Source organism: Neltuma alba, unplaced genomic scaffold (genome assembly GCF_004799145.2).
Source record: "Neltuma alba isolate B1F8T4 unplaced genomic scaffold, ASM479914v2 tig00011396_pilon, whole genome shotgun sequence".
Lineage (NCBI taxonomy): Eukaryota > Viridiplantae > Streptophyta > Magnoliopsida > Fabales > Fabaceae > Neltuma > Neltuma alba.
In genome coordinates, this window is record NW_021636085.1 from 978,199 (window position 1) to 994,586 (window position 16,388).

Below are 16,388 nucleotides of genomic sequence, written 5' to 3' on the forward strand. Positions count from 1 at the left end.
CTCCACATGAAAATATGTATGAATATTCAAAAGGCCGCATATATATAATTCATTTGTTTTGTATTGTAAAGTAGCTAACTTGCATAATTTTTTGTTTTATTGATAGAAAAGCGTTGGTGGTCCAATTGTGCATCCCCCTAAATTTATAATTTTTTCCTGAAAATATCATCATCGATTGTAAAAGCTTTCTACCAAAAGATGGTTCCAATTCATATGATTAAAGAAGATACTTTAAGCAAGCTAACACATATTTATTACAAATAACTAACTAAACTAATTTTTTATTAAGTGTCACGCCTTGAACTTAGGGCTGACCGAGATGGAATATGAACAAAACACATATTCCTAAAGCCTAAAAATACAATTATGACATTCATAGCAACCTATAGCATAAAACATATAAATACTTTTGTGGCTCGAATAAATAGATATATACATATAACGTATTTCTTTAATCAAAATAGTAGGCCTGTTGTGAAAATTTTGGTAGAATCTTCTCTACAAAGTGGGCTTCCCGAAAATCCCACAACAACCTGCACATTTCATAAGGAGCTCCACTCCCTAACAATATGCATATACATATATTTCAAAATAATAAAAGTAGTCGGAATCTTGCCTATAGGGTACGTGGAGCGACTCTACTGCAATGCCCAAAAGTAGTCAAATACTTGCATCAACTGGAAACAGTCCAAAAATAAAGCTTCTTGTCCCAGGTGAGCTTCAAGAATCAACAGGAGCAGTAGGTCAACTTCTACTGAATGCCAAAAATGATCTATTATTGATGGTTAGGATAATTAATCTCTGGCTCATTATAGTTTTATCTGACTTTTAATTAGGTCCTTATAAAATTTTTTCTTTTTATAAGATCTTTTTACTTTCACGTAGTTTTAATTAGGCCCCTCCATTTTTTTTCTTTTTATCAGGTCCTTATAGTCTCACTTATTTTTTAATTAGGTCTTTGTAGTTTTTTTAAAAATTATTTATTAACTTTATTCTTTAAAATTAATTTTATTTTTAAATTAATAATTATATAATTAGACAAAATAATTAGTATAATCATTTAGTAATTAATAATTAATCAGAATAATCGACTATACTTAACTATAAATTATAATTATATTCTAATTTTAGAAAATTTTATTATTATAATTTGAATTTCATAATTATAAAAATTAAAATTGAAAAATAAATAATATATATGTTTAACTAAAAATTTAAAAGAATATTAACATAAGATTATTATAATAATTTATTATTCATAGAATATTATTATTTATAGAATAAAAAATAAAAACTACAAGGACCTAATTAAAAATAAGGTAAAACAATAAGGACCTGATAAAAAGATAAAAAATTATAAGGACCTGATTAAAAATATATGAAATGATAAGAACCTAATAAAAAGAAAACAAATCATAGGGAGCTAATTAAAAACTAGTTGAAACTATAAGGACTTGCATATTAATTATCTCTTGATGATTTAATTATTTGAGCTGCGAATTCAAGTAAATAAATAAGAAAGAGATGCCACTGTTGCGGAGATAACAAAACAGCTTTAGAAACCTTATTCGGGGAATATTGATAAAGGAAATTTGAACTGCTAAAAAGGGCATTATAGCAACTTCATTGCATGAATAGAAGAAAAATCCTCCTTTTGCCCAAGACGGGGTTCGAAATTTTGACGACATCAACAGCCATCTACACCACTTAACTCAGTTCTTTTCAGTTACAAGCTACAACAAATAACATAGGAGTTAATTAACTCATAAAATGATTATTACAGTAAGGACCGTTTGTAATATATATAATCGACTGATTGAATACAAAAATTTTGAATAACAATGTTTTCATCAAAACAGAAAACAACAATCAATTTAGATTGGCGTCAGTATAGAGCAAGGACTCTTCTCATATAAATAAGTGGTTACGCCAAAGGTTCAGATTTCTTATGAACGTAGCAACTAAATTGTGAGGGCCCCTTTGCCGTCAATACTTTTGAAGTAATGATTTCATAGAGAGTAGTTAGACTTTGCTTTGAGCTGGGTGTAGTCGGTGTGGCTGACCAAAAAGTGAAAAATAAATAGTACTCCTCTGATCCTATTTATAGGATAGAGAGAGAAGATATTTTTTTGTCCTATTTATAGGGCATTGAGAGAAATTTTTTATATAGATGTACAATTTTACCCCTCATTTATTATTGTGTTGACTTTGTTTTTATCAGGTATAATGTATATTAAATAGGTATAAAGTTAGAAAGTCATTAAATTTTAAATGAGAGTTAATAAAGTTTAAGGTTTTTCTTGGTCTGTGTGAAATATGCTGGAAGTGCCTTATAAATAGGACCGGAGAAGTAGTTCAAAATTTGAAAATGATATTTATTATGTATTTTAGCCAGGCCATATAATTTTTAATTTGAATATAATTAACATAAATAAAAATAAAATACAAGAATAAATATATTTAATTAAAAAGTACACATGCATTAAAATTGGCAAAACTGATAGACTGTCAAAACAGAGGATGCACATTCGAAGAACACCGAGCTGTCAAATACATGCATAACAATCCAACTTGAACATTTTTAAAAATAATTTTTTATGAATTTTAAACGACAGTCTAAATAGTCAAATCTTCTGATTAAAATGGACTTCTAATAACCTATCGTCCGTGGGTTCAGCTGGCGAAGGAGTGAGACATATGACCAAGTTGGCATGTGTTCGATCCCTGGGGAGTACCACTTTATTGTGGTTCTAGTCGCGACGCTTGGAGAGGCATCTTAGCTCCTGGGTGCTTAGGTAAACGCCTGAGGTAATTGACGGCTCGCCCTGCCCAACATTGGTATGACCTAAGAGGAAGGGAGATTTCGCCCTGCCCTTGGATCGTGGGTGAACCCAACCCCTTTCCAAAAATTTTGACACCAAAAAAAAAATGGACTTCTAATAGCAACGAGGTTTTCTTCAAATTGGCTAGGCAAGAAGATCATTTAGAATCCACGTTCTCCTGCTGAAATCTCTCTTCACTGCTTTCAACTCCTTTATGAATCCAATAGTGTCAGAAACACTCTTCTTCTTTTGCTCTTAGAAGAGAACACAATTTGATCTCACACTCTTTGATTTCATTTTCTATGCTATTCAATTCAGCCTGCAACTTAGAGATTTGCTCCTTCAACTCTGCTTCCCTTGTCTGAGCCTCAATCATAGAATTATGAGTCTTCTGAATTTCAGATAAAAGAGTCATTGGTGCTCCTTTTCATTGCAAATGTTGTTCAGTCATTAGCTTTTGTTTTTGTTCAAGCTTCAAGGAAGATAGAATAGTTTGGATTTCTTGTTGCAAAGAGTGCACTACATCTTTAAGGCCATCATCAGAACAATAACATCATTAGATCATCATTCACAAGCTGTTTAGAGACAAGGTGTTGAGAGCATTCTCAAGGCGAAGTTTGCTTTCTTCAGAGCTAGCAATTTCCTCTAAACCCATCTTCATTGAGGCTTCCAAATTAGCAAGAGCCTGAGCTACCTTGCTATCATCTTCATGGGCTGTAATTTTTGATGCATAAGGCATGCGAACTTCCATGTCAGCACCTTCCTCAATTATTTGGAATAATATCATTAGATCATCATTCACAAGCTGTTTAGATACATGAGGCATGCAAGTCTCTGCTTGACTGACCTTATTTTCATCCTGAAATGGATAAAAATGGACAAATATTATTCTTCCTAATACAATCTAGTAGCGAAATATGAATTTTTTCTCTCTAAACAAATGTTAAAAGCAGAGTTATAAATGGTAATCAAAGCAAAATATATTAATTATTTTAAAGGAAAAACATTATACCCAAAAAGTAGTGCAATAAATTATAAACATACTTGTGTAGATTCAGTAATGTAAATATCTAAATGGTCTGATTGCAAACTATGTGCTTGGATTTCAGTGCTTGAAGTTGCTATTTGTGGCTTCATGGAAGTAGAGATTGAAGGGATCTAAAACTACAAAATTAGAAAAATTAATTTCAGCCAATGATAGTAAAAGTACAAATGGCACAACAATCAAACAAGGGTAAATGAAAAGAGTAATTATTTACCAACGGAGAGCTCGTTTCAGCAGTGGTTGATGGAATTGGCATGACAATTTTATTTGATGTTTCTCCACTAACATTTGCTTCAATATTCTACACAGCATTGAATAACTTTAGTTTCTTGTTTTTGTGACAACAAAGCAGTAGAATACATATAGTCTTTTTAAATATTGTTAATTAACCTTTTGTGAATCATCAAGATTATTTCCTTGACTTCATCACCTTTTGTAGCTTCCTCTGATTTTGGACCTCCTTCAGTTGCCTCTGTTATTTCCTTAATCTGTAACATATAAGAGGCAGCACAGAAATTAGAATGTTCCAGATTTAATTTAATGACATTGTACCGAAATTTGTAAGCAATCTAGAAGGCAATAAGTGGGAAAGAAATATATTTGTTGATGTCATGGGTGTAGGAGATTACATGCAAACTTGACGTGTTGTTTTGCATATCTGAATCAGGGTTTAGTGTGCTTTTGATATGCAATGCATACCAAATCAATGAGTAATTAACCATAATGATAGTACATAAAACATACAGTACATACATAACAATCCAACTTCCATAATGAACTTTTTAAAAATACCAATAGTGCAAAAATCAAACAAGAGCAAGTGAGAAGAGTAACTACTTACCAATGGAGCGCTTGTTTCGGTATGGTTGATGGAATTGCCATTGCAATGTTATTCGACATTTATTCAATAACATTTGCTTCAATATTCTGCACAGCATTGAATAACATCAGTTTCTTGTTTCTGTGACAATGAAGCATTAGAATACTTAGTCTTTTTGTAGATTATTCGTTAACCTTTTGTGAATCATCAAGATGCATATCAGGTTCTGTTTTTGATAGTTCTTGCGGATCAAATGTTCTCCTCTTGGCCTTGCGCTTAATGTGATCCATATTATCCTAAATGAACATAAATATGAAAAAAGGGCCGTAAAATTATATCGTTTACCATAAACTCATCCTATATCAGGAAGCTCTATATTCTCACACGTGGATGCTCATTTTCTAAAGGAACAACAAATGCTATTGATGATGGCTGGTCTGATTCTAGATTCATCATTTGATTTGTTTTTAGAGCTTCATCTAATTTAGAACCTTTTCGAGAAGTTGGCTTCAGTGTTTCTTTTATAGTTTGCTGCATAGCACGTAAAAGTAATTTGCTTGTAGCTAGTTCTAACAATATTTTTTACTAGTTAATTAAAGTCTACAATACATAACCAACTGAAGGTTTTTTTTTTTTGGGGGGGGGGGGAAGGGAATCTTCTCTCAAAATACCTAAATTAGATGATGGTGATGCATCACTGGTATATCAGAAGTAAGAACTTTTTGAACACTTTCATTTTCTACTACTTTGGTACTGCATGAGCATACAATATGTTAACAGAGAGAGGAACTGTTCTGTTTGATGTTTATTTAAGACTATTTTATTTTAGGAAATGTGTGTTTTCAAGCTGTTTTAAATTCTAACATGACTCACAATAATATGCAGTAAAGTATAAACTTACTTGATAAGACGTGTTGGAGGAAAAATCAAATGGTTTTGTACTGTAAAATATGATAATCTTACTTGTGGAGATTCAATTTGTGAAGGAGCAGAAAATGGTGCGGGTTTGCTGGTTTGGCCTGAATCCTTGGCTTCATCAGCTTTTGTAGCTTCCTCTGGTTTTGGACTGTCTTCATCACTTGCCTCGGTTATTTGCTTAATCTGTAACATTCAGGATTCAATTTGTTAATATTGCGCCAAGAAGTTAGAAGCAATAAGAAAGGCAACAAGTAAGGGGGAAATAATCTCTTTTTTTTCCCTTCTTAGGTGTGGTAGATTATAGGAAACTACAGTATGCATACATTTGATGGCCCATTGTTTATTGTGCTGCTGGTCGAACTCTCTTTATGATCTTCTTTTCTACTCCTCTTAGCCTCTGGACAATAATTGAACATATCGATGGACATGATTAGAAGGTATATTAGATTTGACATATTTTTTTAAATATTTCTATTAAAAAATTAACCTTAATTGTATCATATCAGAATCCATACATATGTGCGTGTGTTATTATCAAAGAAAAAAGCAACAAATCAATAATAATCATAAAAGAGTTTTCCCTTGAGACTTATTCTCGTCCTTCATGCCTCTTCACTGATACATCTATAAAAGAGTTTATAGGAAGTTTTGGAAATGCATCCAAAGTGATACCTTCTAGAGATGATGCTTCCACATAAGAGTTTTCAGGGCACATGCTGACCATGTTTGGTACTTGCGTGGAGATGAATCTTAATATTCTGATTCTGTTGAGGCAACTTATCTTCACCACAAGATTTTCCAAACACATATTTCAACCCTCTAGGCCCCTGATATGCACAGATTCTAAGCGCACTAGGTTTGTAGAACATGAAGCTGGAAATGCATATTCCAAAGCTGAATGGTGCTTAAGTTAGGAAAGATAGGGTTGGCATTCATATGATGACGACGGCCATCTACCTCCTCTATTACTGTATGCTCCAGTTCATCACAACCATTGACTTCCAATTTTTCTAACAATGACATTGATGAGGCAGGGGATACAAAAAAAATAGTGACCTTAAGTTTGAAATAGGTCCAGACAAATATGTAAATTGCAATTTTTTTTTTGTTTTACTCCTTAAGAGTCATAGCACCATGAGAGAACGGATGTGATAAAAGCGGGAGTGAGGAGAAATTTTATTTCAATGTTTTAAAATAAATGAGTACTATAATCAAAGATTTTTTCCCCACCCCTCATCTAAAGCAATCTTCACTACGTCCCAGCCGCTATATTACAAAATTATAGCGAATTTAAATTTCCAACCTTCTAAATTCTTCTGAACCAATTAATTAATAAACAATGAAGCAAGATTTAAATGGTTATTTGTTAAAAAGTTAAGTGCCAATTTAATGTGAAATAAGTAATTTCTGAAGGTCCTGCACCCTGTAGCACATATGTGGAGAAATTTTTGTAATTTGATTTAAATTTACATAAAGTTAATTTTTTTTGTTTGCAAACAAAATAAATTATCCATTTAATAGATATCAACCATGACCTTATAGAATAAAATTGTATAGATTGAATTATGATAGAAAAAACAGAGACAAATACGACAGCAATATATATATATGTATATATATTTTTCATATAAATTATTCAGCAAAACATATCTGCAAGATATAAATTTTTTGTAATGTTGGGTCATGCCATTTTCACAAAAGCACCATCCTTCTTCATCTTCAGTTGATCCCAAAAAATCTTAATTACAATATCTCTTAATGGCCCTATTTTCAACAGTAAAAGAAAAGAAAAGGGACGAAATAGTACCCTCAACAAATGAAATTAAACCTGCAAAAATATTCATTCCTCAAGGTGTAAAATACTAGGTAAAACCCTCCTTCTATTATAGACCCATTTGTCAGTTGACAAAACCAAAAACTGTGGCATAAAAATCACGAAATTGGCTTCTCTCCTTTACCCTTACTCTACTTTTCCTCATTTTCTATTGTCGTCACCATTGATTATGATTATGATTTTAACAATAGAGATTTCATGTTTTATAAAATTATTATAATAATTATATATGAAAATATGTAGTTCATAATTGTAAACTATTAAAATATTTTTTCACTTAAATTGTGAACTGTTCATATCAAATTTCAACAGTATGCTGAAATCAAATTTCAACAGTTTAAATTTATCGCTATATTTTCATATAAAATTATAATAATTTTTTTATAAGCTATTAAATATGATCCGTTAAAATCGTAATAGTGCTGAAGAGGGAAAATGAGGGAAGAGGAGAGCAAGGATGAAGATAAGCTGATTCCAAAAGTCACGACCACATACACAAGCCAAAACTTGTTAATTATGACTTTGGATTTTGCTGGTGTTGGTTTCCGTCGCATGCTGAAAGTGGGTCATTTGCAACGCTTAGAAATTTTACTGATATTGCTGACTAGGCTCCCCCCCCTTCAAGCTGACTAGGATTTTTTGAAAGAGAACTCTATATATTTAGTCTAAAGAATAAAAAAAAAAATTATTGAAAGAAGACAATGTCCCTTCATTTTATTAGTGCCAAGCATTTGATAAATATTTATATATAAAAGTAATAGTACTCTGCAAAATTTGTACATACAAAGTGCCAATAAAATTTTCAACGGATGAGTTTTCCTAATTTTTCCTTTAAATTATGTGAAAAGATAAGAGTTTAGGGAGTTAATTTTAAATATCGGAAATGCTGTATAGAGGCTATCTGTAAATGACTCATTTGTTAGGGCATTTTAAAATATTTTAGCCTAAACATTACAACCAATTTGATCAACACAATTTTTGAAAATAATGGGTGATTACTTATCCTAATAATTATTTTTCTTTTTTCAAATGAACACTAGTCAATTAATTCTCACTGCAAAAAAAAAAAAATGTGGCGTCAATAAAAACTGGGAGGGAGGAACATATATATGTGTGTGTGCCCGCACTAGAGGTGAGAATTAGAGCCAGCCTTTTAAGGCTGGCAGGCTTAAAAGGACCGGCCTTCCAGGACTGAAATTTCAAAAATACCCCAATTTACTAGTCTCGGCCATTAAACTACAGGGCTCAGGGCTGGCTCGTAGGCCTTTGGCCCGTTTAAGAAAATAAATACTTTTTTTATATTTCTAATATTTTTATAAAAAAATAAAAATAAACCAATGAAATTGTTAATAAAAAACATAAATATGAATAAAATTAAGTCACAAATACAAAATATCATCATATATAAATATCCATCAACATCCAAGAACATCTAAAACATTCATTAACAAGATAACAACATCCAAAAGTTTTATCTATAGTGCAATTGTGCAATAAATAAACACTATCATTAATCTTTTGAAACTTCATCATCACTATAATCAATTACTCTTATTCATAAGTATGCTTTTCTTTCATAACAAAAATATCAAGTTTTTCTTCTTTGTAAGAATTTTACTTTTAAATTTTGCAATCTAACTATTATTTTACTTTAATGTGAGAAACATTGTTGTTGGAACTCATGAATTTCTAATTCAAATTATAGAATCACAAGTTATATAAGTATAAAAATACTCTATTATCAAATATATGTATAGTTTAAAAATATCAACGCATATAATATAAATTAAATTATTATTAAAGTCCAAATTAACCCATTTTTTAAAAATTTAATTAGATAAATTATTGTCTAAAACTAAATAAATCAAATCATTCTGTAAAATTTAATTTTAAAATGATAATAGTAACTAAATATTTGAAATATTATTAATAATGTAAAAAATTAATAATATTAGAATTACATAAAAAATTTAAAGAAAACAAAAAAAATTATAAAAGGGCCTAAACGGGCCTACCCTTGGCCCTCCAGGACCAACCCTTTTAAGTTCTCGGCCCTTCATGACTTATTTTTCATTTAAGGAGAAAAATTTCAAAACCAGCCCTCATAATTTTAGGACCTAAACGGGGTCGACCCGACAGGCTCTGCCCATTTTCCCAACCCTATGTGTGAGGGAGTATGGTTCAGCTTAGTTGTCTTGGAAGTACATGACTTGTCTTTATTTGCAGTTTCTGACTTTGGCAGAAAACAACATAAAGGGCCCCAAGAAACACTGCGACTTGGATTTCTGCCACCGATTTTTGTGGGAGATAACTTTCTTGATATATGTCGACAAATGATGGAACTCCTGCAATAGACATTACGTGCAAACTAGGGAGTATGTGTTCTTTTTGCATTTGATGGAACATTTCCTCTTGCGAATATTGTCCAAACATGTATTTTAGCTTTTCACACCAAGAAATCTCCACACCTTCTAATAGAGGAAGGTCTTCACAAAAACAAGATGGCAAAATGAATTCTAATTGATCACATGTATCAACATTGAGTAGTTTCAATTTTAGGAACATTGAATCATGACTCATTGTTGGATCAAGCTCTTTATCATCCACTTTCTTCGCTTTTGCCGAACCCTCATCATTTATTATGTATTTTAGCTGGCTTAAACTCTGAGCAGTGGATAGATTAAAAAGACAAAGTAATTGAATAACCCTCAATTTCTACAAGCATAAGGTTACCCAGCTCTAGCTTGCCTTTAAATAATGTGCTTTCCAACTCTTCACAATCCTTTAACTCCAGCTTCTCTAGTTGCTTGAGAAAGCCATTTGGGATAAGGACCACCTTTGTCGGATTGGACAATCCCAAGGTTCCCTCAAAGCCACATACCAAATATAGTAATTGAGCCCATTTCCTGATCCAATCCCATTCCCACATGCCCATTCCTTTGTACCAGACGAGGCCTATGTAGCTCCATATTAACTGCCCTATATCTAAGAGATGTACTGACCTTTTTCTGTCAGCAACCTCATAAGCTCTGGACATGCGACTCCAAGAATGATCGGAATCCACGTAGGCTGAACAATGACGCTCTGATTTAGAATAAATTGCAATCCGTTCTGAACCTGCGAAAGTGCCACCATCGTCATGTCCCTTTGCGTACCTACCCTGGGAACCTTGCCTGAGATCAAAATTCCATCCATATTCATTTAACATGCCAACCACTTTAGTTCTTTGAAAAACCACACTTATAAATCATCCTGAGAGATTAGATGACAAACTCCAATCTTTGCTAGCTCCCCCTCCTTCTTGGCCTTGTCCCAAGTGAGTTGCTTCTACTTGCAAGCTTTGCTTCTTCAACCATTCCACATAGTGCCAGACCTCCTGTTGAGAATTAAAAACCCCCTCATGCAATTTTTGGTTCCGAAAAAACCATATGGCATCAAGAATCAAGCAGCCTGTTAACTGGACTGATTTTTGCGTTGATGACAAAAACTGTCGAAACCACTCAACAAAGGACCCATCATGATACTTCCCTGTCCTGATATTTAAAACAGAACCAAACCAGATAGATCTAGCGCAAGGACAGTGAAGGAAAAGATGCGAAATTGATTCTTCCTGGCGACAGTACAAACAAACAGTATCAACTGCCATATGATGTGATTTCAACTCAGTACCAACAGCAATAGCTCCAACACTCAATTTCCAGCAAAACAATTCTACTCTTGGGAGCAGAGGAAGTTTTGAGATCTTAGCCATTATTTCTGCCACTTCCAAATTGGAACCCGCATTTCCCCAGAAACTCAGCCTATATCCATCAGCTACCTTATAACAACCTTCTTTATTCCCTTCCCATAGAGATGAATCTTCACGTTGAAAAAATAGATATCGGCGCATCTATTATTTCACTCACCACTTGGGAAGCATACAAAGCCTGCAACAAAGGAATATTCAAGAACCCAACAATTGCAGAATAAGAACCCCCACATGCTCACTAATAGTAGAAGAGAATTTTATACCCAGTTGCTGAGAGAGCAATTTTCTGAGCATAAGGGACATTCGGACTAAACACCAAGCAAGATTTATTCTTATTAATTTGTTGTCATGCTAGCCAACCATACTTGTCCAAGGTATCCAAAACAATACTTAACGAACCAGAATCAGCAGGGTTACCCTGGCGAATACCTCAGGAAGGCCTAAATCCATCAGTTAGAGCACCATTCAAGATAACTTGATACGGAACTGAAGAGACACAAAACATCAGCAACTGAATCCACTTTTCTGGAAATCCCATTTTAACCATCGTGGCCTATAAAAAATCGTTCCTTTTCCTTCCTCAAGGATTCAATCTTACACAAAGTTTTAGAGGCTATTAAGATATTATCATTAATTAGCCACCCTTTAATAAATGCGTTTTGAAAAAGACTTATCAGATCATGCAAAAGTCTTTGCAATCTATTGCATAAAACTTTTGCAATTATATTATGTGCCACAATACATAGGCTAATGGGCCTAAAGTTATCAAGGGATTGGAAGGAATCCCTTTTTGGAATTACAGAGATAAATGCTGTCCCCAAAACTTGTGGAAAATATCTTTGGAGGAAGAACGAACGCACCAAATTCCTAACATCTCCCTGGAAATCCTTCCAAAAGCACTGAAAAATCTCACCTCAAAACCTGGTGCTCCATCAACATTCACATTAGCATAATATCCTCATCCATAAGATCATTCAATAAAACTTGCTTGTGTGCATCTGAGAGCTTGGGCATTCAATATGTTCAAGTTCAGCAAGGATTTGATGAAAGGTCGCGTTATCATATTGATTAAAAATATTCTTGAAATAATCCAGAGTTAAATTTCTCAGACCCTTGGCATTCGAAATCCAAATCTCCTCTTTGTTGAGGCCAATCTACATTTACGAACCAAATTATGAAAATGGGCAGTATTTTTATTCTCATAGACCAAACAATTTGGTCTCACTTTTTGTGCCCACAATATCTCTTCACACTCCAACCAAAAGTCAAGTTCTGATCTCAAACGTAAAATCCAGTTACTGGCTCCCTTTAATTCCAAGTTAGATCATAAGTTGCCGATCATTTGTTCGAGAGACTGGATTTTTTGATTTATCTTATCCACTGTAGTTTTATTCCAATGAAGTAAATTTTCTTTCAACTGTTCCAAACAATAGATTAATTGAAACCCCTCATGAGCTGCAAAAATGTTATTCCAAGAATTCTTGACCAAAGTCGAACAATAAGAAAAATTAAACCAAAAGTTCTCAAAATGAAAAGGACGTGGGGACCAAACATTGCCAGGATCAGTGTCAATCAACAAAGGCGCATGATCCGACGCAACAATAAGTAAACAATGAACCAGAGTTTTAGAGTAATTTTGAAACCAGAGCACATTACAAAACGCACTATCCAACTTCTCTCAAACCACTGACTCTCCTTTCCTATTGTTACACCGAGTAAATTTTGGACCTTTCAATGGCAATTCCACAAGCTGAGCATCAAATATCAATTGACGAAATTGATTGGCTCAAGAAGTGCTCAACTTATCCTCACCATAAAGCACTTGGTTAAAATCTCCCACTAATATCCAGGGCCCATTAACCTCAGATTCAGTAGTTAAAATCCAGTCCTATAATAAATGACGATTAACAAAGTTAGGGAAACCATAAACACAGGACGCATAAGCAAAAGTACCATCATTCGTATTCACAAGGCAGTAGATCCAGTTAGCAGTACAGTCCAAAATAGAAACAGCCTTCAACATTCAAAGCTTTTGCTTAAGATGAATTCCCAACTGTAATGAGGTTTTCTTCAAATTGGCTAGACAAGAAGACCACTTGGAATTCACATTCTCTAGTTGATGCCTTGCTTTTATTTGGTCAATCACCATGTGAGACTTTTCTTTCTTCACTGCTTCTAACTCTTTTTTGAATCCCATGGTGTCTGAAACACACGTCTTTTTTTGCTCTTGAAGAGACGAAAGTTTGACCTCACACTCTTTGATTACTTTTTCTTTGTTACATAGTTCATCTTGTAACTTAGAGAGTTGCTCCTTCAACACTTCTTCCCTTGTTTGAGCCTCAACCATAGAATTTTGAGTCTTGTGAATTTCAGATAAAAGATTTATTGCTGCTTCTTTTCGTTGTGAACGTTGTTCAATCATCAGCTTCTCTTTTTGTTCAAGCTTGGTCGTTGCGTCAATGGCAGAACAGGCTTGCTTGAAGGAAGATAGAATAGTTTGGATTTCTTGTTGTAAAGAGTGTATTGTAGCTTTGAGTCCATCATCAGAACTATGTGAGGACAAGATGTGAAGAGCATTTTGAAGGCAAAGTCTTCTTTCTTCAGAGCTAGCTATTTCATTTAGATCCATCTTCAATGAGACTTCCAAATCAGCAAGAGCCTTAGTGATATCATCTTCGTGAGCAGCACCTTCCTCCATTGTTTGGAATAATCTCATTAGTTCATCATCCTCAAGTTGTTTAGGCACACAAGGCATGCAAGTCTTTGTTTGAGTGGCCTTAATTTCATCCTGAAGTAAAAAAGAGTAAACAAACATTATTCTTAGTAATTGAATCCAATAAAAAAATATGATATTTTTTCCCGAAATATATAGGACTCTAATGAATAAATGTGGAGCTATAAATGCTAATCAACACAACATTTATTATTACTTATTTTAAAGGAAGAACATTATACCCAAAAAAATAGTGCATTAAATTATCAAAAAAAAAAATTATGCAGATTCAGTAATGTAAACATCTAGATGGTCTGATATGAACTCTCTGCTTTTGTTTCAGTGGCTAAAGATGCTATTTGAGGCTTCTTGGGAGTAGAGATTGAAGGGATCTAAAACCAAAAAAATAGAAAAATTAATTTCAACCAACGATAGTAAAGTACCAATAGTCCCCCAATCAAACAAGGGTAAATGAAAAGAGTAGTTATTTACCAATGGAGGACTTGTTTCAGTAGTAGTTGATGGAATTGACGTTGCAATTTTATTTGATGTTTCACCAGCACTTGCTTCACTATTCTGCACAGCATTGAATGACATCAGTTTCTTGTTTTTGTGACAATCAAACAAGGGTAAATGAGAAGCGTAATTATTTTAGATTGTTAATTAACCTTTTGTGAATCGTCAAGATGCATATCAGGTTGTGTTTTTGATAGTGCTTGTTGATCAAGTGTGATTCTCTTGCCCTTGCCATCAATGCGGTCCTCATTATTATCCTAAATCAACATAAATACGCAAAAAGCACCATAAGATTATATTATTTACAATAAATTTATCCTATATATCAGGAAGGACTATAATCTTACACGATGATGCTCATTTTCTGAAGGAACAACAAATGCTATTGGTGATAACTTGCTTGATTCTGGACTCATGATTTGATTTGTTCTGAGAGCTTCATCTAATTTACAACCATCTTGAGGGGTTGACTTCAGTGTTTCCTTCATAATTTGTTGCATATGACAGAAGTAATTTAGCTTGCAGTGAGTTCTAGCACGATCTCTTTATCAACAATTATGCTTTACTAGCTAATAAGTTTTACAATATATATAAAAACAAGTGAAGGTGTTTGTTGGGGGTTTGCTAGATATCAGAATCAGATGACGGTGTCGTTGTTGCTGTCGTATCAGAAATAGGGATTCGTTTAACAATTTCATTTGCTGTTGCTTTGGTACTCAATGAACTTACAATATGTTAATGGAGCAAGTACTAATTGATGTTTGTGCAAGTCTATTTCATTTTAGGAAATTTTAAAGTATGATGAATTTATAATGCATTTGTTTTCATGCTGTTAAGTCTAACATTAATCACTCAAAATATAGACTTTAAAAGACTTTAAAAGATGCTGTGTTGGAGTTAAAATCAGATGGTTTTGACTGTGGATCTCTAGAATGCAAATGAAATCCTCTTTCACTCTACATGAAAACATATATCTATGAATGTTCGAAAGGACGCATATATTTGATTCATTTGTTTTGTATTGTAAAATATGATAATCTTACTTGTGGAGATTCAATTTGTGAAGGAGTAGCAAATGGTGTGGATTTGTTGGTTTGTTCTGAATCCTTGACGTCATCAGCTTTTGTAGCCTCCTCTGATTTTGGACTGTCTTCATCACTTGCCTCTGTGATTTCCTTAATCTGTAAAAAGTTCCGGATTTAATTTAATGATATTGTACCAAAATTTTGGAAGCAATCAAGAAGGCAATAAGTGAGAGAGATATATATTTGTTGATGTCTTTGGCATATCTGAATCAGAGTTCATTGTGCTTCTGATATGCAATGGATACCAGATATAAGTAATATATATATATATATATATATATATATATATAATTGACTAATTGAATATAAAATTTTGGATATCAATGTTTTTGTCAAAATAAAAAATAAAAACTAATTTATATTAGCACCATTATAGAGTAAGAGCACTCTTGTCATCCAAATAAGTAGTCAAACGCCGCTGCTCCTTGTGGCTCATCAAAAGTGAGAAAATAAATGGTATTTCAAAACTTAATAATGAAATAAATAAAATAAACACAAAATTTGAAGCAATGTCAAGTGAAATTATTGATATATCAATAATAAATTTAATATTTTATAAGAAAATTAAAAACCTTTTACTGCTATTCGGAATTAAGTTAATTTGAATCCTAGCGTGGTCTATTCGGAATCAAGTTAATTTGAATCCCAGCATGGTTTTTAAAAATTCATGAATTATCTTCCAGGAGTACTGGAAAGAAAAAAAATCGTCCAGAGTGTTGGCTTGAAAATGATATTTTCAGCCAGGCCATATGATTTTAATTTTGAACAAGCTTAATTTAAATATAAATAAAAAATGTGAGAAAAAATATATTTAGTTAAAAAGTACACACACACACACATTAAAATTGGGAAAAACTTATTGACTGTGACAATAAAACATTAGAATA